Here is a 24,752-nt window from a genome sequence, read left to right on the forward strand (position 1 = left end):
ACAAACATTCCCTCTTATTCTATAACCTTAGAGTAGTTATCCATAGAGGCTAGTGCTCTTTGGGGAATTAATTACTGTAAAAGTTTGGTAACATTAAACTTGTTGAAGCTGTAATTAGAATTTCCTATTTTTATATTGTTAATGCCATAAAAGCTTTGCATGTTTAATATTTCTACATTATGTGGCAGTTTTATTTATTTATTTATTTCAGGTAACCATTTATAAAGAAGATATAGAACAAACAACTCATTTTAATAATACTCTGAAACAAGTTTAAATTAGATTGGTCTTTTTCATCTTAGGTAAAAAACATTTTTACACCAGAGATAATTTATGTAAGGTGTTCTTAATTTACCTTTGAGGGTGTACAGTGAGAAGAACCTGAATTATAAAGAAAATATAACTAAAATGGCAAAATCAAAACAAGTAAAAAAAATATTGAAAGCTAAAGCATAATTCAATTTAATTTTAACAAAAGCATTTTTTTTAAAAAGAAAAGAAAACATTACTGAGGAAACCAAGCACATCCCAAATTAGAAGTTACAAACTTTGGGGCCATACTTTGGGGCTATTCCCAGCACCTAACAGTTCTGAGAAGGGCCAGAGAAAAGGAATTCTGATGCCATTCTTAATGCTTGCATAAATATACTCATGCATATGTTAGTAGGTCCGTTAGCTAATGTGATCTTAAACTCTTAATGTCTTAAAAGCTCAGAGACAGCATCCTGAATCTGCTCTGTATATATTACAGTAGAATAAATGCAATACGATATGAATAACTTATTGCCATATATTTTAGGTATATTTTTACTACGTTGAATTTTTAAACTACATTCAGAGGTTAAGGGTCAATTATAACTCAGAAGTAATTAATGTGATCAAGAATGATACAATGGTTGGAAAAGAATTGAGATCTGAATTGAAACCTAAAAAAATATGAAGCTGAGTAGAGTAACCTTGTGAAACACTGGTTATGTTTAGTACCATCTTACATTAGTTAAAAACAAATAAACTCATATTTCAGCCACCTGAAAGATCTAATAGTGTCAGTTTTTTAAAAAAAACATGAAAAAAATAAAATCAAAACAAAATAGCTATTATTTTATCTCCCTCATTTTAATTTATGGAAGCACTGAATATTGTAATCCTGTTAATAATGCAATTGTACTTAATTTACTATGAAAATAATTTGAAATTAGCCTAAGTGGATTTATTATTTTGATATATGATCTAATGTATAAAGCTAAAGGTGGATGAAAGTTGTTTATTATACGTAATGCATTGAATCAGCATTTCATAGGTGTAGAGAACCATTTCCAACTAATGGCAACACTGCACTTATATTGTTCAACCATGCAAGACCAGAAAGATGCAAGGCAGGAAGGATACACAATCAGAAATTCCAAATGCCATTTTATCTATGCCAGCAGATATGTAATACCCTTCTGTAAGAAAGCAATTTGATGATATGAGAACCAATAACCAAGCACTGTCAAGGTCTTAAAGATGAATTACACTACTTTCTAAACTGGGGGACTATAATTGTCTAAGGCAAAGAAATAAAAAGTCAGACTGGATAGACACCAGCCTCTGTTCTGGAGATGGCCATTGCTTTCAATTAAAAGTACAGATCACAATCAGGGTGAGCCAAATCCAAATCAGTTATATTTCTGTAATGTAATGAAAACAACAAATTTATGATGATGAATCTGTTGAAGAGAAAATAGGGGCCGTAGCGGCTCACAGCTGCTAAATTGCAAAAGACGCTCTCTCAGCAAGAGCAGCAGCAGAGAGAAGCAGTTGCCAACCCAGAGAACACATGGAATGTCTTCGTGAGTGACTGAGACTCGGCAAGGGACAGAAGTGGCTGCAAGATCTCCACTTCAGCGCTTTCCGAATGGGACTTCTTACAGGTAAGAAGAATGACCATTGGCTTACCTGAATGGTTGTTCTCTAGGCGCCCTTCTGCGCCCCTGCCCCCCCCCCCCACAGCCCTTTGGCCTAGCACAGCAGGCCGAATAAATTGCTTCAGCCTGGTGGGCTGTAGTTTAAGGCCAGACAGGGGCGGCGAGTGGAGGCCCGGGGCAAGGCTGGAGCAGGGGAATGGCGTGTTCCCCAACCCGGGTGAGGCAAACGGTGAGTGGGCAGAGACTTCAGGGCATAGTTGGAGCTGGGGAATGGTGTGTCCCTGGGCCCCAACCCAAAGCGAAGGGTGAATGGGAAGCATGCTTACCTTTGATGAGCAGAGCGGGCTAGGCATGGAGATTAGCTAGGCTGCATGGCCAAGACAAGATATATAGGGTGGGGTGAGCAGGTGGGGTGAAATCAGAGGTGGTATTTGCCAGTGCTCCAAACTATTCAAAATTTCCACTATCTGTTCACCTGAACCTGTCCGAACTGACTGAATACCACCTCTGGTACCAAGTCTTCTTTTTCAGATCTTATAATGAGCATATCCATTATCATTATAACTAAGTCCATTCTCCTTGTCCATTCTTTACTTAAATCTTCCCGGCATTGGAACTTTAGGACTTTGCATAATGTGTCTGAAATGGGATAATTTGAGTCTGATCATTTCTGCATTGAGGGAAAACTGGGAAATCCAGTTTAGGCTGCCTTAAGATTTAATGCTTTATCCTGTGAAATTTAACATCTATATGAAACCACTAGGGGAAGTCGTTCAGCAGTTCAAATCACCAACATGTGGATGACATTCACTTATAGGTTGCCACAGAAATTAAGATCCTTAAGATCCTTCTCACAGTTACTGCTATTGAGCTAGGTACCACTTATTCTATACCTATGCATTTGGTTTTTCCCGCCTAAAAGTACAACTTTACCTTTCACACTATTGAATTGCATTTTGTTACACTGGGACCTATTTATCAAAATAAAATTCAAAATTCTGAAAACAAAAAGTTAAATCCATGTTATATTTTAATCACAGTATTTGCATCCAAATTGTACAATAGTTTGAAGATTATATAAGCAACACTATAAACAAATATAAATATGAATTCCTGACACAGCGTGACTGCTAGCAGAATAGTAATCTCTATACTTTGATGCATTTTCTACATCTAATACAATTATAAAACTCTAGTCTCATTCTTTATGGTCCTGAATTCTGTGTTATAGTATTCTTTACTATTGGACACCAATTTTAAGAAACTTTTGTTATGCAACATTAATAAACACAGTTTATTTAAATTAGAATCACTTTTCCCTTTAAATATGTACATTGTTAAGACTGCTTATTTATCCAAGCATCAGGGAAACATGATTGATTCTTAAAACATATAATTTTTAAAACTTTTGTACCAAGCTGCCTTTGTTTGTGCATTCAGCACAGAAGGTACAGGTGCTGACTGAAACTATAATTTTGTCAATCATGGAAGGTAAAATATCTCCCTGCAGGCTGGAAAAATTCGCTCCCCCATTCTCCTTTAACCTTGGCTGACAGCCTAACACAGCAAACAAGCTAGATACTGAGATCACCCAAAGAAAATGTAAAAAGTCGTCCTTGTACTATCATCACAATACCTCCTACATAATAAGACATTTAATTAAATTAAAAAAAGAACTTGGAATGAAATGGGTATGCAGAAATGTATTAAAACCTGTGGACTGTCCACATATTTTATGTACTGTATTTTTCAGCTGTTGTTTTTGCATACGGTAGTCTTTTCTATTTATACTGTGGGTTTTGGCTGAGGCCACAGTTACAACAGGAAATAAAAATTACATTAGTCAGGAAGGAAGCTAATGAGTTTTCCCTCCCTTAAATGCCATTAGATACTTCCTGAAGAAAGGGGAAGTACATTAGTATAATGATGGGACATAAGGAATGAAAAAACTGTTATTTGATTAAAATTATAAAAAAGCAATAGCAATAATTCCCAGCCTGCCATTCCACATTTTCCAACTGAATTCTCAAAAGTTCAGCAACTGAAGCTGTTTAATCTAACAATGTTTTATTGTCAATACTGCAAAACTATGCCCTGTTAAATTTTCTGAAATCTTTTAAAATTGCTACTCTTTAATTTATAAGGATAAAATTATAAGTTGAATTTGGATATCATTATCATTAATAATATAAACATAAACATCTGATTAGCTGACTCAATAATTTTTGATAAATTATTTTCAATCACAATATTTTTAGTATCTGCTTCTTTTTCCTATCTATTTACTTAATATCATTTCCCATTCAAATTGTTTCCTGGCTCAACATACATTGGCAATTTTTCTTATCAGAGTTGTTGAACAAGAATGTACATATAAAACATTTTAGGATCCATTCTAATTGCTAATCTTAATCACACTGTTTACCGCTTTAATGTAGTTCTATGGTTCTATAAAATGCATATTTAGCACTCTGCACAAGAGAAATGTATGTTGCTATTGCTCTCCTTATTGAAGTGCCTGGAATTGATCAAACTCTGTACAGCAATAACACAGTACAACAAAAATATGCATTCACAAATTGAAAAGGGAGGGACACTTTTAGTATATCAAAACCTATAAATTATGAGATTGGATTTTTAAAAGGACATGAAATCAAGCTGTAGTAGCTTATGCAGCTTATGTAATTGATATAAGCCAGGCTTAAAGCAGATAAAAGTGGAGGGATTCTTGGTGCTCTCTGAGTTATAAGAAAAGCTGTATATTGAAGAATTATTTCCTATAATTTGAAAATCTATTTAAGAACCGAGAATCATCTTTAGTAAATCCTAAAACATCTCATTTGAGATGAAGACATCTTAATTTTTGCAAGACTGACAGGAATTAAAATCTAAAAATCATTGCCATCAAATATGTTAATGGACATCAACATAAAAAGACTTTAAAAGTCATTCATTTACATTAATTGAATAGGCTGCTATTTGCTACAATTTATTTACCAGTGGAAATGTATGCAAACAACTCAAATAGACTCTGGCTGAGCTAGACAAAAACATGCAAGAACTACAGTAATTTAAATTAGTAAAAGTAATACATCTTCATTAACCATAGGTTCTTTAGATATTTAAAGCCTTTGACTCTCTTGAAATACAATTCTTTAAACAAATATTAATTAAATTTAAATTTGGAACAGGTTTTTGCAAAATGATTGAACTTATCTGTGGCCATCTAAAGCCCGGGTAAGTCTTAACAGTTATGATTCAGATCCCATTATGATTTTAAGAAGTACTAAGAAGGATTGTCCTTTATCACCTTTACTATTCAACCTAACTATAGAAGTGCTGGCAATACTATTTAGATCTAATAATGAGATTAGTGGGATAAAAATGTGAGATAAGACGTATCTTTTAAATCTATTTGGAGATAATATGATATTGACTCTCTCAAATACTTCTTTATTTGGCTAGCTATATTAAGAAGGACTAGAGGAATTCGCTGACAGGACTATCAGATATTTTTCATAAATCACATGTTTTTTTCATACACTCACATTTCCAGTTTCAGGAATTCTAACAGTGTATAAATCTTTAAAATACTTAGGAATTATTGTAACTAAAACATTAATAAAATCTTTACAAATAATTATTTGCCAACCTGGAAGAAATTAAATAAAGATGGAAAACTAGGTTTTAAAATATTTCCATATTTTAGTGCAAATTGCAGTGGTTAAAATGAAAAATTTTGTATGGATTAACTTTTTATTTCAATGACTCCCAGTGGTAATTCCAGAGCAGGCTTTAAGACATTGACAAGGAAAAACACAAAGCTATTGTTTCCTTGCACCAAAACTGAGAACAAATAAAATAATTTTATATAGACCTCAGAAGCAGGGAGGCACAATTTGTTAATACATTATCAAGCAGCACATATGATTCCATTTATTATCTTTTAAACAATGGATTCATATTGAAACTATGTTAGAGTCAGGTAAGTTTATAAACCAATGATTTTTTTCACCCATATTATTTTTGTAGAATAAAGTAGACCGAAAATGTCTTTTTTTTTTAAAAAAAAAAATTAAAACAGTGTTTCATTGTTTGGAAGAGTAAATACAGAGTTTTGATAAAAAATACTTTTTCTTAAACTCCTCTAATAACATATATTTATCAGGATGATTATTATGGTTTGGCAAAACTGAAATCTCTGAAAAAAATATAACCATTATAGATTAAACAGATTTTATAGTAATAGAGAAACCTTCAACAAAGATTAGATTGAGCAACAAATAAGTGATAAATTATCATGGTTTTGCTGGTATAAACTCAAATCTATTTTGGATAATAGAAATATTACAGATTCAGCAACATGGCAACATATACTAATTTCAAGAATTGAATAGATAGTCCTTGACTTAGCATGATAACCATCATGATTTACAACCATAATTGCCAGCTTTTTTAAGTTGAGGACTACCTGTATTTCATTATACAGAAGAACTAATTAATGCCTCTTTAGATATGTGATATTTTTTCCATTTGCTTAAAGGAGGCTGCTAAACATTTTATATTGAAAGACTTCATCCCTGGAGGTCTTTCTAACTATATAATTGTCTCTAATCTTCCATTCCTGCAGAAGATGAAACACAGAGATCATTCTTCTCCGAAAGCATTTGGATGAAGCTGATATCTAGAACTATTTTAGATATTATACTATTTTGATCTTTCTGGCGGATGACTTACAACAGAAAAAAAATGAGAGGAATATGATTCTACTAATTCTCCACAACCTATAGGAAGCTTTAGATGTCATCAATCATGCTATTCTTTTCTAGGCCTTCAACTCCTTCTGATGGTGTTGACATAAACTTGTTACAATATGTTTTATTAGAGAAAAAAACAAGTTGTATTCTTATAACAACTCATTTAGCAATGGTTTGAAGTTGCAACAGTGTTGAAAACTCACTTATAATCAGTATTTATGGCCATCACATGATCATAATTAGGGCACTTAATAACTAGCATATATTTATGACAGTTACACTGTCCCAGATCATGTGATTGTAATTTGCTACCTTTTTAGCCAGCTTCTCACAAGCAAAGTCAATGGAGGAAGCCAGAATCATTTAACAACTATGTCAAAAAGGCTTATAAAATCAGTTCCAACTCAACGACTGCCTCACTTAGAAACAAAAATTCTGGTCATGAAAGTAATTTTATGGGACTATAATTTTATACCTACTCAAAAGTAAGCACCACTAAAGAAGTCTAAATAGTTTTCTTCATTTAACATACATGGAATTTTTGCTAATTTAACAGGTTTTCATACAGAATGAAGATTAAGAGAAGACAGATCACAATTTTCAAGGGCATCTCCTTTAGTGCACTTCATTCCTTCATAAAACATAAACAGGGACATTTAAGTAGCACTAAATCATTACTATAGTACATATTCTAATGATCCCAAGAAATACTGTTCAACCCTTGGATCACTACAAAACTTCAGAGCTCGACCCATATAATTAAGATTTTGTCTCTAGAAGGGTATAAAACTTGAAATTAAAAACTTGAAATTATTCATTAAACATAGTGGTAGAATAATAGGCCAACTAACTCCACTTATAACGGAATAGGCATTTGTGCTTGTTTACTTCACTACAGGTCGTCCTAAGCCATCAGGAACTGCCTTGAGAAGTCATGAATATGAGGCACAGAATATGAATATAGAAGGGGAAACATGGATAATCAAGAGTCTTTTACTATTAGGAAGTGCAGTTGTTGATAAAACTATTACAATAAAAAGAAACTAAATGGTTCAAAAATGGGTATAACTATTCCGACATATAGTATCAACAAGCACTACATTTATGCCAGTGTGAACTAAGGATTATGTACAGTCCTCAAAAATATACATTGAACAATAATTCAGAGAATACATTTTGAAAACAAAAGTTACAAGGATTCACTAGAAGTTGCTGGGAGAGACTTCTGCTGAGACCTGCTTCAGGCAGACAAAAATATTATGACTCATGAGATCTGATATAGTTAAATATATCATTATTAATATATCTGAAATTGATTTGAATCTGTTAGTATATAGATCAACACACAATAACAGTGAATCCTCAAGAGAGAGTCAACAGTCCAAAAATGAGAATTATAATGAATAAACAAAGCAGCCTCATAATTTCTTCTTGGACATGCAAAATATATTGTAATACCATTTTAGCATACTTTACTTTTGAGAAGCAGGAAATGGAGTTCAGCTATTAGACAACAAGATTTTCTTATGGTTCTGAGTTCTTTTGCTCTTATAAAAAGTAAATTGATATGGGACAGAAATACTGCCTCACCATATTTATATTCCCATCAGGCAAGAAACTGAGATAACTTTTATCTCTTAAGTGTCACACTAATTATCAGATAAAATTATGATTTTAAAAGCCAGGTACATTAGTTCAACAACAAAGTGTTTTGAAAGGAAACTTCATTGAAGAAGAGATCTGATTAAATTTCAACAAGCAGCAGCACGTTATTTAATGGTATGAAGTGAAAAACTGGTGCTGCAAAAAAATTAATGCTGACAAGGAACAATATATTTATTACCAAGCACAAATCATTTCTTCAGAGAAAAAAAGGAATACACCCTATTTGAGTAATTGCTTTCAGACATTTGTTGTATATATATAAAATATATTTTAAAAACTTGCTTTTTCTTTTAAAAATCTGATGCCTCCCTGAGGCATGAAAGTTATCCAGGTGACTTTAGAAGGCATGACTGTTAGATATGCTCACCACCTTTCACTGACCAAATGTAAAGGTGGGATAAAACAACACCATCACCACCACCACCACCACCACCACCACCACCAACAACAACAACAACAACAACAAATAAAAAATAAATGCAAAACGAAGAAAAACAAATTTAAATATGGCATGGATTGATTACAAGAAGGCATTTGACTCATTACCCCCCAGCAGAATTAACACCTGTGGAAAATTTTGCAATCAGCAAAAATATCTGTACATTTTTGAAAGCAAATATGCAAAAATGGAAAACAGTTCTAACAACAAATGGGGAGAACATTGGTGAAGTCAACATCAGACGAGGAATCTTCCAAGGGGATTCACTTTCACCACTATGGTTCAACATTGCATTAATTCCACTAACAATAATCCTACAAAACACAAAACTGGGATACCAAATCTCAAGCCAACATGGCAAGATAAACCATCTACTATACATGGATGACTTAAAAATGTATGCGAAAAGCTCCATTGAACTTAAGTCAATACTCAACACAGTTCAATTGTTCAGCAGTGATATCAAAATGAACTTTGGACTTGAAAAATGTGTTATATTATCCATGCAGCGAGGAAAAATGGAAAAAACAGAAGGAATAGAACTGGGAAATGGAAATATAGTGAAAGCATTAGCAAAGGATGATGGTTACAAGTACCTAGGCATATTGGAAGCAGATAACATCTAGAATGAAAAAGTCAAAGAGTCATCGCAAAAGGAATACATCAGGTGGGTCCGCAAAATATTAAAATCAAAGCTGAATTCTGGAAACATAATTAAAGTCATTAATACATGGGCAGTTCCAGTGATATGCTACTCAGCTGGAATCATCAACTGAACTCTGGCTGAAATGGAAAACCTGGACTGGAAAACATGTAAACGTTTGAATATGTACCATGCTTTACATCCACAAAGTGACATCGACAGGTTGTACCTGCCAAGAAAAATAGGGGGCAGGGGCCTATTGCAAATCTATCAAACTGTAGAAGAAGAAAAATGAATTTTGAATGATTATGCGAACCAAAGTACAGAAAAATTGCTGCTGTGAAAATGGAGAACAGCATAAGAACAACAGAAACAAAGGCAGAATATAAGGAAAAACAGCTAGATGACAGATTAAATAGATGGAAAACCAAAGCTTTGCATGGACAGCACTTGAAAAACATTGAAGGAAAATGTAATGACAACTTAACATGGACATGGCTTAAGATGGGAACTATCAAGAAAGAAACGGAAGGTTTAATACTGACTGTTCAAGAACAAGCACTACAAACTAATGCCATGAAAGTGAAGATACAAAAATCCATTGACAATCCAAACTGCCAACTTTGCAATAACAAAGTCGAAACTGTTTTACATTTAATATGTGAATGCAGCAAAATCGCACAGATTACAAAGCTAGACATGACCGAGTTGCTAAATTAATCCACTGGTCATTATGTAAAAAATATGATTTCTCTGAATCCAGAAAGTCATGGGAACATAAAGTGGAAAAAGTTATTGAAAATGAGAAGGTGAAGATCTTGTGGGACTTTCAAATACAAACGGATTATCATTTGGAGCAGAACAAGCCAGATATCACGGTTGTAGAGGGCCAAAGTGTACAGTTTATTGATATAGCTGTTCCTGGAGATGCCAGAATCGAAGAAAAAGAACTAGAAAAAAATCATGAAATATCGCAACCTGGCCATCGAAAGAAACTACATGGCTATGGATGAAGCATGTAACAGTGATACCCATGGACACTTGGCATCGTGCCCAAGAATTTTACAAGATACATCAACAAATTGCAGCTTCCTGCAATAACACCAGCAGAACTGCAAGAAATTGCGCTACTCGGAACATCTTATATTTTAAGAAGGTAGTTGGTTGATACCTAGGATACTGGCACCAGTAGTAGTAGTAGTAGTAGTAGCAGTAGACTTATATACCGCTTCATAGGCCTTTCAGGCCTCTCTAAGCGGTTTACAGAGAGTCAGCATATTGCCCCCAACAATCTGGGTCCTCATTTTACCCACCTCGGAAGGATGGAAGGCTGAGTCAACCCTGAGCCGGTGAGATTTGAACCGCTGACCTGCTGATCTAGCAGTAGCCTGCAGTGCTGCATTTAACCACTGCGCCACCTTGGCTCCTGGTATTCAATGGTATTTGTAATGCATTTTTGAATGTTCAGTTGGCTGAGTTTCATGTTTAATAAATAGATAACAACAACAACAACAACAACAACAATGTTCCTACTTGAAACATCTTATATCCTCCAAAGTTATCTTAATAGTTCCTAGGTCCTTGGTTAGGACTCGAGCTGTTGAACTACCAACCAGCCTCAAAGGCTGTGAATCTCACCAAAAATAATAACAATAACAATAATAATAAGGCAAAAATAGTCCCACGGTGATAGGCACTTTGGGTGCAATTCCAAAACATCTGGAGCACCACTTGAACCACTCCTGGCATCAACATTGACAAAAGCACTTATTAATCAATTAATCACAAAAGACAGCTTTACTTAGAGATTATATCCTCTAATCATATTTTTTAACACCATCAAACACCATCTACCTATCCCAAGTCCTATAATATCTGTATTATACCAAATCAGGATTACAGGTTTCCACAGAAATTCAGGTTCAGCGTGATCCATTTAGGAAGATGCAGTTCTTCAGTCATGTAGAATACAACAATCTAAGATACCTTCACTTAAAACCAGTGTCTCTGGACTTTGCTCCAAAAAGAAAAAAACTGTGGGGTTCACAAATAAAAAAAACCCCTGAATTGTTTTCTTGTACTGTACAAGTTGTCTAACAAAAGAAATAAAAATAGCTTTGCTATTAAACAGCAAATTGATCAACTGTCCCACATTATACTATATTACACTGGTTCACCAAGTTAATCAAGTAGAGTACAGGTAGTCCTTGACTTACAACCATAATTGAGCCCAACATTCCATTGTTAAGTAAGGCAGTTGTTAAGTGAGTTTTGTCCCATTTTACGAACATTTTGCTGGTTGTTAAGAGTTGCTGGTTGTTAACAGTTGTTAAGCGAATTACTGCAGTTGTTAAGTGAATCTGGCTTCTCCTATTGATTTTGCTTGTTTGAAGCCAAACTAGGAAGGTTACAAATGATGGTTACATAACATTAGGACAGTGCAGCTGTTTTAAATACATGCCAGTTGCCAAATGCCTGAATTCTGAGCATGTGACCATGCTGCAATGGTCCTAGTTGTATCATAAGTCACTTCTTTTAAGTGCTGTTGCAACTCTGACCATTAAACGAATACTTGTAAATCGAGGTACTACCTGTACTTCAATAATGTTTCAAAGTGTTATATATTGTGCATTAATTGCCCAGTACACCGGCTTCAAAAGCTGCTCAACTGAAATTCCAACAATATTAAGGAGCAATTAACTTCCCAATAGTTTAGCCTAGACCAAGGGTGTCAAACTCATGTCATCATGGCATCCCCCGCAGAGATGCGGACCCTCACCTCTCTCCAGGCCTTCCGAAAAGCCGTCAAAACCTGGCTGTGCCGGCAGGCCTGGGGATGATGAGTTCCCTTCCCCCCTTGACTTGTGTGGCTGTGTGATTCTTGGTTGTTTTAATTACTTGTATTGTACTTTGTGTTCCCTTTCCCCCTTTGAGTTGTTCGGCGCCCTGAGTCCCTCCCGGAATAGGGCAGCATATAAATAAAACAAACCTCAACCTCAACCATCATCACGTGACATATTACGACTTTTTCCCCCTTCGCTAAACCGGGCGTGGCCATGGCCAGTGCATGACACATCCAACCCACGGGCCGTGAGTTTGACACCCCTGGCCTAGTCTAAGCTTTTTACATATGACCTTCATGACTGATTAGCAAAGCACATCTCTGGCCATTTGGATACCAAGGAAAGCCCATCTTCTTCATAGTTATGGATGGTGAATGAGGCACTATACAAGATCAAGGCCCTTCAATTGCCCTGCAGATATATGTCCTTAGAAAAATTACCTTGGGTCTTTTTTTAAAATACGATGTTTAATAAAGTACTGTACTGTAATGTAAAATATCCATGAAAATTACTGACCTAAATTTAAAATAGCACCACATCTTTATCAGGAAAATATGTTTCCCGTGTTAAGTGAGAGGCTTCCTTTTAGAATCAGCTGTCACAACCATCAAATAACTACCATAGGCCGTACAATTTAAAACACTGCAAATAGTACTATTTGTGGTGTAGTTCATATATCAGACTAACCCATAGTTTCATCACAGTTATTGGACTTGTGCTTAAACATAAATAAGAAACCATGATTTACAATCAGTTTGCAAAAAAGAATGGTAGGGTCTGCACAAATTTAACAAATGCAAGATTTACATGTTGTTAGAACTCAACCATTAAAACATATGGGCAATATGATCCAATCATCTTGAGTAATCAAAAATTAGCTATCTTGTGAATATAATGTAAAATCAACAAAATAAAATATTTACAATGTTAATTTTTCTATTTATCTTTTTGTGACCTGTAAGATGCCTTATTGGGGAGATGGGTGGCATATAAATTTAATAAATAAATAAATAAGTAAATGCAAACAAACAAATCTGGGGTTAGCTATATAATTTTTGTAGCAGCAGGTTTAGTACTGGCATAGTTGGAAGTCTTTCATTTTTAAAAACACATCTTATATAAATTGATAGATCTTGGGCATGAATATATGAACAAATAATTAACCTTATTTTGATTGGCCTCTAATAGGCCTGAGTTCAGTATAATTTAGTACTCAAAAATATCAGATCTGGAATTATTTGAAGTTTTTCAAATTAATAAAAGCAGTATGTTTAATATTAATAATATAAGGAGCAACTGAACAAAGAATATAACTGAAGAATGAATATACACAAGCAAGGTTTAAATTTGTTTTATGTAGCATCATTAGCACAGCTTTCATAGAAATGAAATTGCTGGTTTATATATAAAGTTTGTAAGATTGAAATATTCCAAATGTATATTTGTAGAATATTTGCCATCTCTATGAACTTTAAAGTTCTTACAAATATGATTGGTTAACAATTATTTCACACAATGAGACAAACCCAATATATACATTAGCCTAAATATTGCAAAGTTGTCTGGAGGAGAGAGATATTGAAAATATAACTTATAACTGCTGTTTGGCTCAGTTATTGCTGCTTAATATAGATGCTAATTACTCCCAGTTTCAATAATTTTGGCAAAAATATTTCTGAATTTACAAGGTATGTTTAATATGTTTTCAGTATATTTTCTCTAAAGGACAAAATCCTAAGGGATAATACCAAATAGTTATTTCTCAAAGAAAGAAAACAGAAGAGGATTGAAAAAGTCATACAAGAAATTTAAAAACACCACATCATCAACTATTTGTTTGTGGCATGTTCTATAATACAGACCCCATGTTGAGAAATACTAGATCAAAGCCAGATTGCAGAACAATAATATTTACATATGGGAAATAAACATAACCAAAGACATCCCTTATTGAGATATAATTCAAATAGATTTTCTCTTAAATCCAAGGAGTTTTTAAATTTTATTTTGGGAGATCTTTTGCTATTCTGAGATCATAATTACGGAACACTCTTATTGTTCTTTTCTGTTACTGTTTTCTGTACTGAGATCTATGCCTAGAATATAGTGTATATTTAAAAAATTATAATTATGAAGGCTTAAATCATTTGTTTCATGATTTAAATAGGCTTTTGTTGTGTCATGAATTTTTTTTGGAATTCTAAGCATAAACATTTAAAACACTATATAGGTAGTCCTCAGCTTACAACCATAATTGACTCCAAAATTTCTGCTGCTAAGTGAGACCTTTGTTAAGTGAATTTTGCTTCATTTTACAACCTTTCTTGCCACAGTTGTTAAATGAATCACTGCAGTTGTTAGTAACAAGGTTAGGTAAATCTGGTTTTCCCATTGACCTTGCTTGTCAGAAGGTCGCAAAAGGGGATCACATGAGCCCGGGACACTGCAACCATCATAAATGTGGATCAATTGCCAACCCTCTGAATTTTGATCACAAGACCATGGGGATGTTACAATGGTTGTAAATGTGAAAAATTGTCATGTCACTTTTTTCAGGTGCCATTATAACTTTGATCGGTCATTAAATGAACTGCTGTAAGTTGAGGACCACTTCTATTACTTTTGCAAGTTATAATTAAGGTTGGAGGCAGCACTATGGAGATGGAAACATACAATATGAGTATACAAATATATCATATGTTGACTTAAAGCTTAAAGAATCCCTATCATTAGAAAACTATCTTGAGTCTCTGAGGCCTTCCTTTGTTTGGAAACTAATGGAAGATGGTACAGTAAATGCAAAACTAATCAAAGTAAGCCCAAGTCTCTGTTACTGCAGGATGCTGCCTGTATTCACAGAATATACAACATAACATTAAACATGAAAAAATTGCATTTTTACAATGTGTAAAACCTGGCCAGTCTTACCTATTTTTGTAAAATATACCATTTGTAATTTAGTCACTTTGGAACTTCAATTACAAAGTGGGTGAACCAAGTTGTTATGTAGCAGTAATAACTAGAAGTCAAATACATAAGTCCATTTTTTCCATTTAAATTTCATTAAAAATGAAATGATACTTCTGCAAGAATGATCATTTATATTATGAATTATAATATTTTGGTACTAATTGTGCTTCTATAACAAAGAACATAACTATAGCAGAGAATAACATAAGCATAAACATGACTGTAAAATGCAGCTTAAATAAAAATACTGACTCAGATGTGCTTATCTTTGCTGAAGATTTTCAATGCATATCATGGTTTCTGAGCAAAGACTTGCCTTGAGGGTTCTTATAGCATCCTCCTATCTCCTATGAAACTCTTCAGATAATCACTCAGTTTTCTCATCTGGTCAACAGTAAAACAATTCCATTTATCTAGCTGAATTAATTATTTAATAAACGCAAGCAGAGAACATGTGCAGAATAAACCCTAATCCTAACCCATTCCTTATTCCCCCACCCCTGCAATTCTTCAGCAATTTATCTATCCATCTCTGTGTTTTATAACAGCAGAGCTCCTATTTAGGGTAAACACTGCAGAATACAAATACAGTAACTGAATCCTGAATATTTGTTTCAGAACCATTAACAAAACTACTTGTCAACTCTAATTACAAATTTACTTGTCAATTCAATCCCATCCTATAATCTGGTAGCCTTTAGTAAACAAGAGAGAATTATAAACTATCATACAAGACACAACTTATATAATAGTAACATAGTAGATAGCAATTCCAGTTTGTCGCTAAAAAGCCCAAATGGTTCAGTTATTCAGACATTATCCACAGCTTGGTTAAATTTACTCTGACTTCTAAACTGTTAATAGGTTCATTCTCATGCACTCTGAGTTTCATTTTCAATTTGAAGCACTGCACAACCCTATTTGTTATATAAAAACATTTAAATGATTTCTAGAAGTAGGATAATTTTCTGAACACCACTGAAAATAAGCTTACCTTGAATAGAGTTATTCAAAAGAACAAGTCAAAGCATCCAAAAATATCATAACAATTTATCTGCTCAAATAAGAGAAGAAAATGATCTTTCTAATATGGGATCTTTTTCTGATTCCCATAATGAAAGCAGCTGGTGCAATTCAAAAAACTTCTGAATAATATTACATAGAAACTGTTGAGCAACTAGAACAAAGAATACTGACCACTGAGTTTAAATCCCAACAGCATGAATTTAGAAACCAAATAAGTAAAAATGAACACTGAAGTGACTTCATGGTTCATCAAACATGCAATAATATGTTGATTCTAGTCGATTTACGAGTAATGGCTCTGAACTTGGCAACTTATTAAAGTACTGGTTCTTTATTGTCAGAAAAAGAAGCTATTTTTTGAGGCACAAACTATTCAATATCTTCAATAAAAAATAATACAGATTTTAGTTATAGGTTGCAAAATACGAAGGCTGTTTTTTTTTCCTAAGGCTTGTTCACAATTCACTGTATTTGATACTAGAAAACTCCCCTAGTGAAATCAAATGAGATCATTAGAATTCTGTTGATCAGAGACTAATATAAAATGCATATAAAAATGAAGTCTCTTTTAAGTTAAACTCAACTCTCAGTGAGTTAGAAAAGATCCATGCAGTTTGCTTGAAAACAGCATGGAAATCATTTCCTATTTGATTTTTTCTTTCAATTTCCCTGTGAAATCTATAGCCCCAGCATTTCTGTGTTTGCCATCTATTACATAATCGGGAACAAACCTGCTTAAGCTTCCAGGTCCAGGCATGTTAGCCAGCTGTTAACTAATTAACTTTGCAGAACACTACTTTCTATTTGATTCATGAAACATTAAAAATGACTGTTCTAGTAATGAAAAATGGATTTATCTTGGGAAAGAACATCATCAAATGCCTGGGTTGACACAATATAAAAGGTAATGGTAAAGGTTCCACCACATATGTGTACTAGTCATTTCTGGCTCTAGAGGCGGTACTCATCTCCATTTCTAAGCTGAAGAGCCAGCGCTGTCCAAAGACGTCTCCGTGGTCATGTGGCAAACATGACTAAATGCTGAAGGTGCAGAGTGCTGTTACTGTTCCACCAAAGATGGTTCCTATTTTTCTACTTGCATTTTAACATGCTTTCGAACTGCTAGGTTGGCAGAAGCTGGGACAAGTAACAGGAGCTCACTCCGTTACGTGGTGCTAGGGATTAATACCGCTGAACTGCCAACCTTCCCATCGACAAGCTCAGTGTCTTAGCCACTGAGCCATCACATCACTCTATATACTAAATATACTAAACATAGTATACAATATACTAAACTGTAAATAACAGCATACAATAATTGGACAAAATCAATGGACTGAATCCAGAAACTTTTATGATACATCTTGGCTTACCATATTGCATTAGGTCAATCAACACTGCCATAACATTAAACCATAATGTGTTTATTTAGTTCTGACTTCCTGTGTTATGTGACTCTCATTAATTGATTTTATCATTTTTTTAAAAAAACAATACCTTTAATTTTCTCACTATAACCAAGCCATCTCCCAAGTTATTTTCTATGTTTCATATAATTAAAATTTAGCTTTGGACTTTTATTTTAAGTTCCTTTCTTTAGCTGGTCAACACTGAAATTTCTGAAACAAATTAACATAGCTCATCAGCATTCTGAGAATATATGATTATGATACTGTATGTCATGTACTTCCAGCTGAGCTGCTACAATTTTCGTTGTAGCTACAACCCAAGCTATTCTTGAAAGATCTAGTCCTTCTGAATTTCCCCATGCAATTTTCTTTTTCTAAAATAATGCTTTTACCAAAGTGGCTGCACTAGGACTTTGGCACTTGTCCAGTGCAATAAATTAACTGCAGTAAATTATAACTGCAGTTATTATTTCAACGGGCTTGGTACCTATATCTTATATCCAAAGCATCAAGCTATGTATTAAAAATAAACACCACCATGATATCTAACCCAAGTTACATATCATCTTCTTTCCCTAACCTGGGCAACATGGCATTCCAGACACTGAAGTCCACACACCTAAGTCTGAAACTGAACTCCAAAGCCTCTCTTATATAATCTTTTTAATACATTAACACAACTGATGAAAATTAATCTGCAATTTTGTCAATTCAAATACAAGGTTAAGGTATATGACTTTATCTCATTTTCTAATTGAGATTTAGCATTTTTTTTATTAGTCAAAGCAGACTGTCCTTCTAATAAGTTTAGTTTTTATTTATCCATCATATTTTATAAAATTAACAAAATATATTGCAAAAACTTATCCACATTCAAGTGAACCTGGAACGCCAATAAGAATATGCCTTTGAACTAATAAAACAAAATTTGAGGTTTTTGGTAAGTCATAGTAGCACTATGTCCATAGAATAAAAACAGTGCTTTTTAAGAAAAGAATACCATCCTTACTGTGAAATGTTGGAGAAGGGGCCATAAGGTTTCTACAAACTTATGGGAAGACCCTCGGGAGACGGGGAAAGAGATTCTGTCTATGGAATGGTCAGATAAGAGAAAGCATATCCTGCATCTGGATAATGAGTGAGAAGGAGCAAGAAGCTAGTTTTTTAGATTCTAAGTGAAATGATCCAGATGTGTACTTCCAAATTTACAAGATTGATGTCTGCCATACTAGGAAGATTAGACATGAAAAATGATCTAAATTAATTCTAAAATGTAAAAGATATGCTAACAGGATCTTGCAAGTACTTGAATCTATGCCAAGCACCATGAAATCACAAGATTATCAAGGCATTGTGGGATGAAACAATAATGTTTGGTGTTAGAAAACACTGTCTCAGTTGCAGGTCATAGGTCCTCCAATAATTTCAAACACACAGATGAATTGTTCAAAAACTATTCTCAAGTAGCCTGCTATGATCTAAACCTAACAGAAATTTATGGAAAGAGTTTAAACTCACATTTAGAAGAAAGAACCCAGCTGGAGTAGTTTGCTCATGAAAAGTGGAACAAATTGCCAGTTGAGAAGCATAGAAGTTTCATTCACACTACAAGAAGCACTTGATTGCCACAAAAGGTTGTTATTAAATATTAATTAATGTAACAAAAATTATGTCCATGCTATCTTTATTTGCTTTCTTATTTACCAGAAATCATATATTAAAAGCAAAGTATTCATGCTATGGACTTTGGAATAAAAAATGACTGATGCCATTTACTTGTGTCAGTTTTTACTTATTTCATGGTAAAGTTCAGGGGTACTGATAATTTGGCTATAATAAGCTCTTATGGAGGCTTACAATTATAAAGCAAAATACAAAATAGAACACAAAGTCAAATTGATACAGTTAAAATAAACTTATAGTGCCAAAGGTTTTGCAAAATAAATATGACTTTTGTCATTTTCTAAATCCTAGTAAAATGTGTGTCAAATACAGAATCCAGGGGAACAACTTTCTATAGCCTGGGAACTAACCAGAAGGACTTCTCCCACATAATAAATACATGAACTTCTGGGGAAAAAACTCCTCCCTCACCCACTGATCAGACTAACTGGGTAAGTTGAAAATGAGAGAAGCAGCAGGCTCTAATCAACATTCAGTGTAAATAATAATGTACACGCTAAACAGAAACCACCTAGTATTACAACATTACAATATAAAGGACTGCATGTATTATAAAACAGTGCATCAAGGCCAAATTCTGCCAGACTGCACTGAAAGATACCAGGGACGTGAAGTCAGGGGAGGCAGGGCCTCACCACTGTCATCATGACAAGAAAAAAAATGTAAAAGGAAAAAGGCAAGAGGTAAGGTCAGGGTGAACGAGTTGCTGCCAGAGTCACTGTGGATGACTCTGCTTAACTGTTTAAAAAAGCCTCTTAAAAAAGCACCCTCTACAGGAGGCAGGAGAATGACGTGCCTCGCCTAGTCTGATTTTAGGCGTTTTATGATCACTCAAGCAGAGTTAAGCAAGGGTTAAAAGCCTAAAAATTCCTCATGTAGGTGAGGCACGTCGTTCTCCTGCCTCCTCCTGTAGGGAAGCTTTTTTAGAGGCTTTTTTAAACAGCTAAGCAGAGTCATCCATGGTGACTCTGGCAGCAACTAGCTCAGCCTGACCTCAGCTCTTGCCTTTTTCCTTTTACATTTTTTTTTTCTTTTCATGATGACAGGCAAGAGCAGAGTTGAAATCCTCTCTGAAACAGCTGGAAAAAGTATATGTGGGCGGAGGGAGGGGGAGGAATTCAAACTTCATCCTTCTGGTGCAACTGTGTGTGTTTGTTTGAGAGAGGCGGAGGGGGGGAAGAGAGGGTGGAAGGAGGGGAAGGGGGAAGAAAAAGAAAATGAAAGAAACTTATTAAGCAAAGGAGAAAAACAAATGCTGTTGCTCTAAATCGGAACTGAGCATGCCTGGCTGTGGAATTCTGGGAGTTGAAGTCTAGAAGTCAAAAAAATTGCTGCCTCATCAGCCATAAACCTCACCGAACCTCACTGAAAGATACCATGATTTGTTTACTTTTATGGTGGTGGATATAGAGATTTTATAGCCTTTAAGGTGATTAGGTGAAAAATATTTCTAACCAATTTGAATTGGTTAGAAGAAAAAACAAGAGATGTAGTATGAAAGCTACAGCTACATATATATTGTGAGTTCCTGTCAAAGCTGCCCAATTGTTTTATTTGGCACTAATCTGTTTGAAATAGAAATAGAACTTAATTGTTAAGTATTTCATGTGATTTGTTTCAAACACAACAGCTGAATCAGAGGGCTAGACAGTTGTTTTCTGGTCCAGGACATCATTATAGCAATCAAAGTAATTTAAGTATCATATCCCAGATGAAGTACCTATTGAAAGGGATTCAAATCTGTGTGTGTGTGTTTGTGTGTTTGTGTGTGTGTGTGTGTGTGTGTTCCAGCATAACTCTGTAACACCTCAAGCAATTTCAACCAAACTTGGTACACAGATGACTTACTCTATGGAAAAAAATACTGTGGGGTGTGTGGGGTGTGTGTTCCGTTAAGATACAGCCTGTTGTGTCTTAAAATGGTTTTTATTGTACTGCCATAAAATGGCTTCTACTGTACAGTGCAGTGGAGTTGCCGTGGTAACAGTTTCATAGTACTCCACAAAGGGGTTCCTTCTGGTAAGGGGGAAAATCCAACATTAGATATTATGTTTGGTCTGGCATTTCCTCTTATAAACAAATACCCAAGCAACGGCGGGTTATTGACTCATTATAAATAAAAACAGTGGGAGCTATGAGGCCACCATATTATCAATAACTTTGGCTCAACGTAAAATATTTGAGATTAGACTATAGTTACATAGATTCTTCAACATAATAGAGGGCTTATTTAAGTAAAGAATTTATCAGTGCCTTCTTTAAGAGCAAGTGGAAATACATTCTGTGACCCAAAGATCAGTGCTCACCTCCCTTAACCCAAGGGCCAAACCAACCTGATTAGTGTATCAGCTAGGAGGAAAGCTTAAGGACTGAGTAAGCAGGTATTGGCTCTTATCTCTCCATATATCCTGCTCATATCCCCAAGATCTTACAAGATGAAAATAATCCATATGAACCATTACCAAGCTTACCTCCTATGACCTGTCCAAACACTGGAGTCCAAGTCAAGGCAACTCCGATCGACTTTGTCTGCAAAGAACAATGAAAACTGCTCACAGCGAGCCTCCGACTGTTCAGGCTCCCCGACCTAACATCTAGATGGAGGAGATGCCATACAGTACGGAGAAGCATTGCTGTTTTGTTCTGTGCAGATGCAATGGAGACAGAGAAGTAATCCCTCTTTACCGCATCTACTACCACAGAGTAAGATTTTAGATGGGTTTTAAAATATGCATCATTCTGTGTTTGGTCTGACTCATCACAAGAATTCCTCATTTCTACTTTAATCTTCTATGTATTTGCTTTATTGCTCTCAATTCTCTAATAAACCAAAGTGACAATTTAGCTCTGTTAGAGGGAACATGGATAATGTCAGCCACATAGGCAGTCCATGTTCTTTGATTAGCCAGGATTTCAACATTATCATGAAGAAATGAAGTGAGAAACTCCTTGTGTACATTCTAGAAGTTATTGGATCCATAATAGCATTTTAACTTCTCTATCCCTACAGAGATTTTATAGCTGTTGCAAATCTAACAGTATTCCTATATTGTCCTGGCCACAAGTTCAGAAATAAACAATCTGATTTCACATATTGTTGGGTGCAGAGGTTGGTCAGTGACCTTGAACTTCTCTAGACTTTAAAATCTGTGTGTCTTAGTATCACAATTCCAAGGTCATTTATTGTTTGCAGGGGAGTTTTGGTTTGTTTAAGTTGCAAACTTCTAGTTCAAGTTTTAAAATAACACTAGGTAATAATTAAAACTAATTTAACCAATCAATCAGTAGGTGACATTTGTTTAACTGATTTAACAACTAATTCAAAGAAATTCTACATAAATGTGCAATTCAAAATCTGGAAACTAATCAAGCAATAGTCATAATAGAAAATTTTATTTATCTTGCTAACAATCCTTTCCATTAATGAAATAAGATTTTGCTGAACTCCTTTTGCATTTTTTTTGTATTTATATCATTAAAGGGTCATATTATGGCAGAATGAGCCTGTTCCACAAAATACATATGCTCAATTTTAACAATAAGCTCAATGTTCAAAGGATCATCTAGAATCATGTAGTTGTTGGCTTGTCAGAGTACCTAACATGGCTATATCCATAGCATTATTTCTGTAACTTTTATCTCTCTTTTGGCATATATGTAATCAGATCATCAGTCAGGATAAAACAGTTTTAACCCATAATTGGAATGTCAAAAATTACAAAGGAATCACGTCCACCTGCATCCTATATGAAATTATTTTCCCAGTTTAGACTAAGACAGAAACACTGAATACTTTAACAGAAGCAATTTAGATTTTACCACGTGTTTTTTTTCTATAACTATTCAAATGGTAAGAGTCAGTTTTGTGAGGTAGTTAAGGTATCAGGCTAGAAACTGGGAGACTGAGAGTTCTAGTCCCATCTTGGGCACGTAGCCAGCTGGGTAACCTTGGGTCAGTCACTTTCTTTCAGTCCTGGGAAGGAGGCAATTGCAAAACACTTCTGAAAAACAAAGGTTCCAATTGCCTGTATGCATATTTCTATAACTCACAATTCTGTCTTGGGCTATAATATATAAATATATAATGAAGTAAAACACCATAGGTAAAGGTAAAGGTTCCCCTTGTATGTGCTAGTCATTTCCAATTCTAGGGAATGGTGCTCATCTCTATTTCAAAGCCGAAGAGCCAGCTCTGTCTGAAGACGTCTCCGTGGTCATGTAGCCAGCATGACTAAACGCCAAAAGCGCACAGAACACTGTTATCTTCCCAACAAAGGTGGTTCCTATTTTTCTACTTACATTTTTACATGCTTTCGAACTGCTCAGTTGGCAGAAGCTGGGACAAGTAATGGGAGCTCACTCCATTACGCAGCGCTAGGGATTCGAACCGCTGAACTGCCGATCTTTCTGATCGACAAGCTCAGCATCTTAGCCACTGCATCATCGCATCCCACCATAGAACACTCCAAAAATCTCTTTTAAGAAACCTGTTCTGTAAATGTTTCTTTGAACATTCCACTACTAGAAAAGATGTGACAAAGAATGTTCTCATTTATGCATATAGAGATACTTTGTAAAAGCTGGAACTAAATTGTTAAGAGAACATTTCTATATACTGATTGTGGATACTCATAAAGATTTATGGGATGCAGCATGCATTTCAAAATAATCCCAGAAACGTCTGCTTTAAGTAGCTGCAGCCAGGTCCTATATTTGTGTTTTTGAATCTTAAGCACTCTAGAGCCCTAATTATTTATAATTAGAATGTATTTCAAGATCTTTTAGCCGAGATCTAAATGTATTAGGGCCTTTACTGTGTACCTTTTTCTTGTGATGTCCTGCTGTTACAATGACCTTTTTGGAAGCTATTATTACTATGTTTCAGAAGAGTTATTCGATCAAAATATTAAGCTATTCAACATGCTACCAGGTCTTAGAAAAGGATTGTTTCTTCAGCAAACTGATATTGAACACCATTACTTTTTTAAACAGAGGTCCAGCTGCACAATATACTCGTTTATAATAACACTATATACAGTAGCTAAAACCGGGATGGGAATCAGGAAAAGAATCTCAGGGAATGTAAGACTTGACAACATTATTTATGTGAGCTACTCCTGCTGTTATACATTTAACCAATTCTTTTACTAAACAAATCATCTGATTATTATAAATCTGTAACTAAAAGACAGCATTTTCCATTTAGGAATCTATAACTCAAAACAGGCAATATGATGACCAAAGTTACTTTCACTCTATCTTTATTTCTAGGAATGCCTCTCTGTACCATATTTGACCTTCAGTCATTCTTATAAAAATGAAAATAATGGATGTTAATAGTCCTGACTTTGGAAGGGAAAGAAGGAAAAAATCCAGCAGTGAACTGGCTTGACAAAATTATCAGTTTGCT

At 34.7% G+C, this 24,752-nt stretch overlaps 1 protein-coding gene across 4 annotated transcripts in view; it reads right to left on the reverse strand.

The window, feature by feature from the left end:
• The window catches only part of SSBP2 (single stranded DNA binding protein 2), a 130,851-nt gene that overhangs the window by 45,976 nt on the left and 60,123 nt on the right, over positions 1–24,752 (reverse strand). The gene's annotated exons all lie outside the window — the stretch shown is intronic.

Source organism: Thamnophis sirtalis, unplaced genomic scaffold (genome assembly GCF_051295495.1).
Source record: "Thamnophis sirtalis isolate CommonGarterSnake01/CBP01778 unplaced genomic scaffold, rThaSir2_p1.2 scaffold_5, whole genome shotgun sequence".
NCBI classification, from domain to species: Eukaryota; Metazoa; Chordata; class Lepidosauria; order Squamata; family Natricidae; genus Thamnophis; species Thamnophis sirtalis.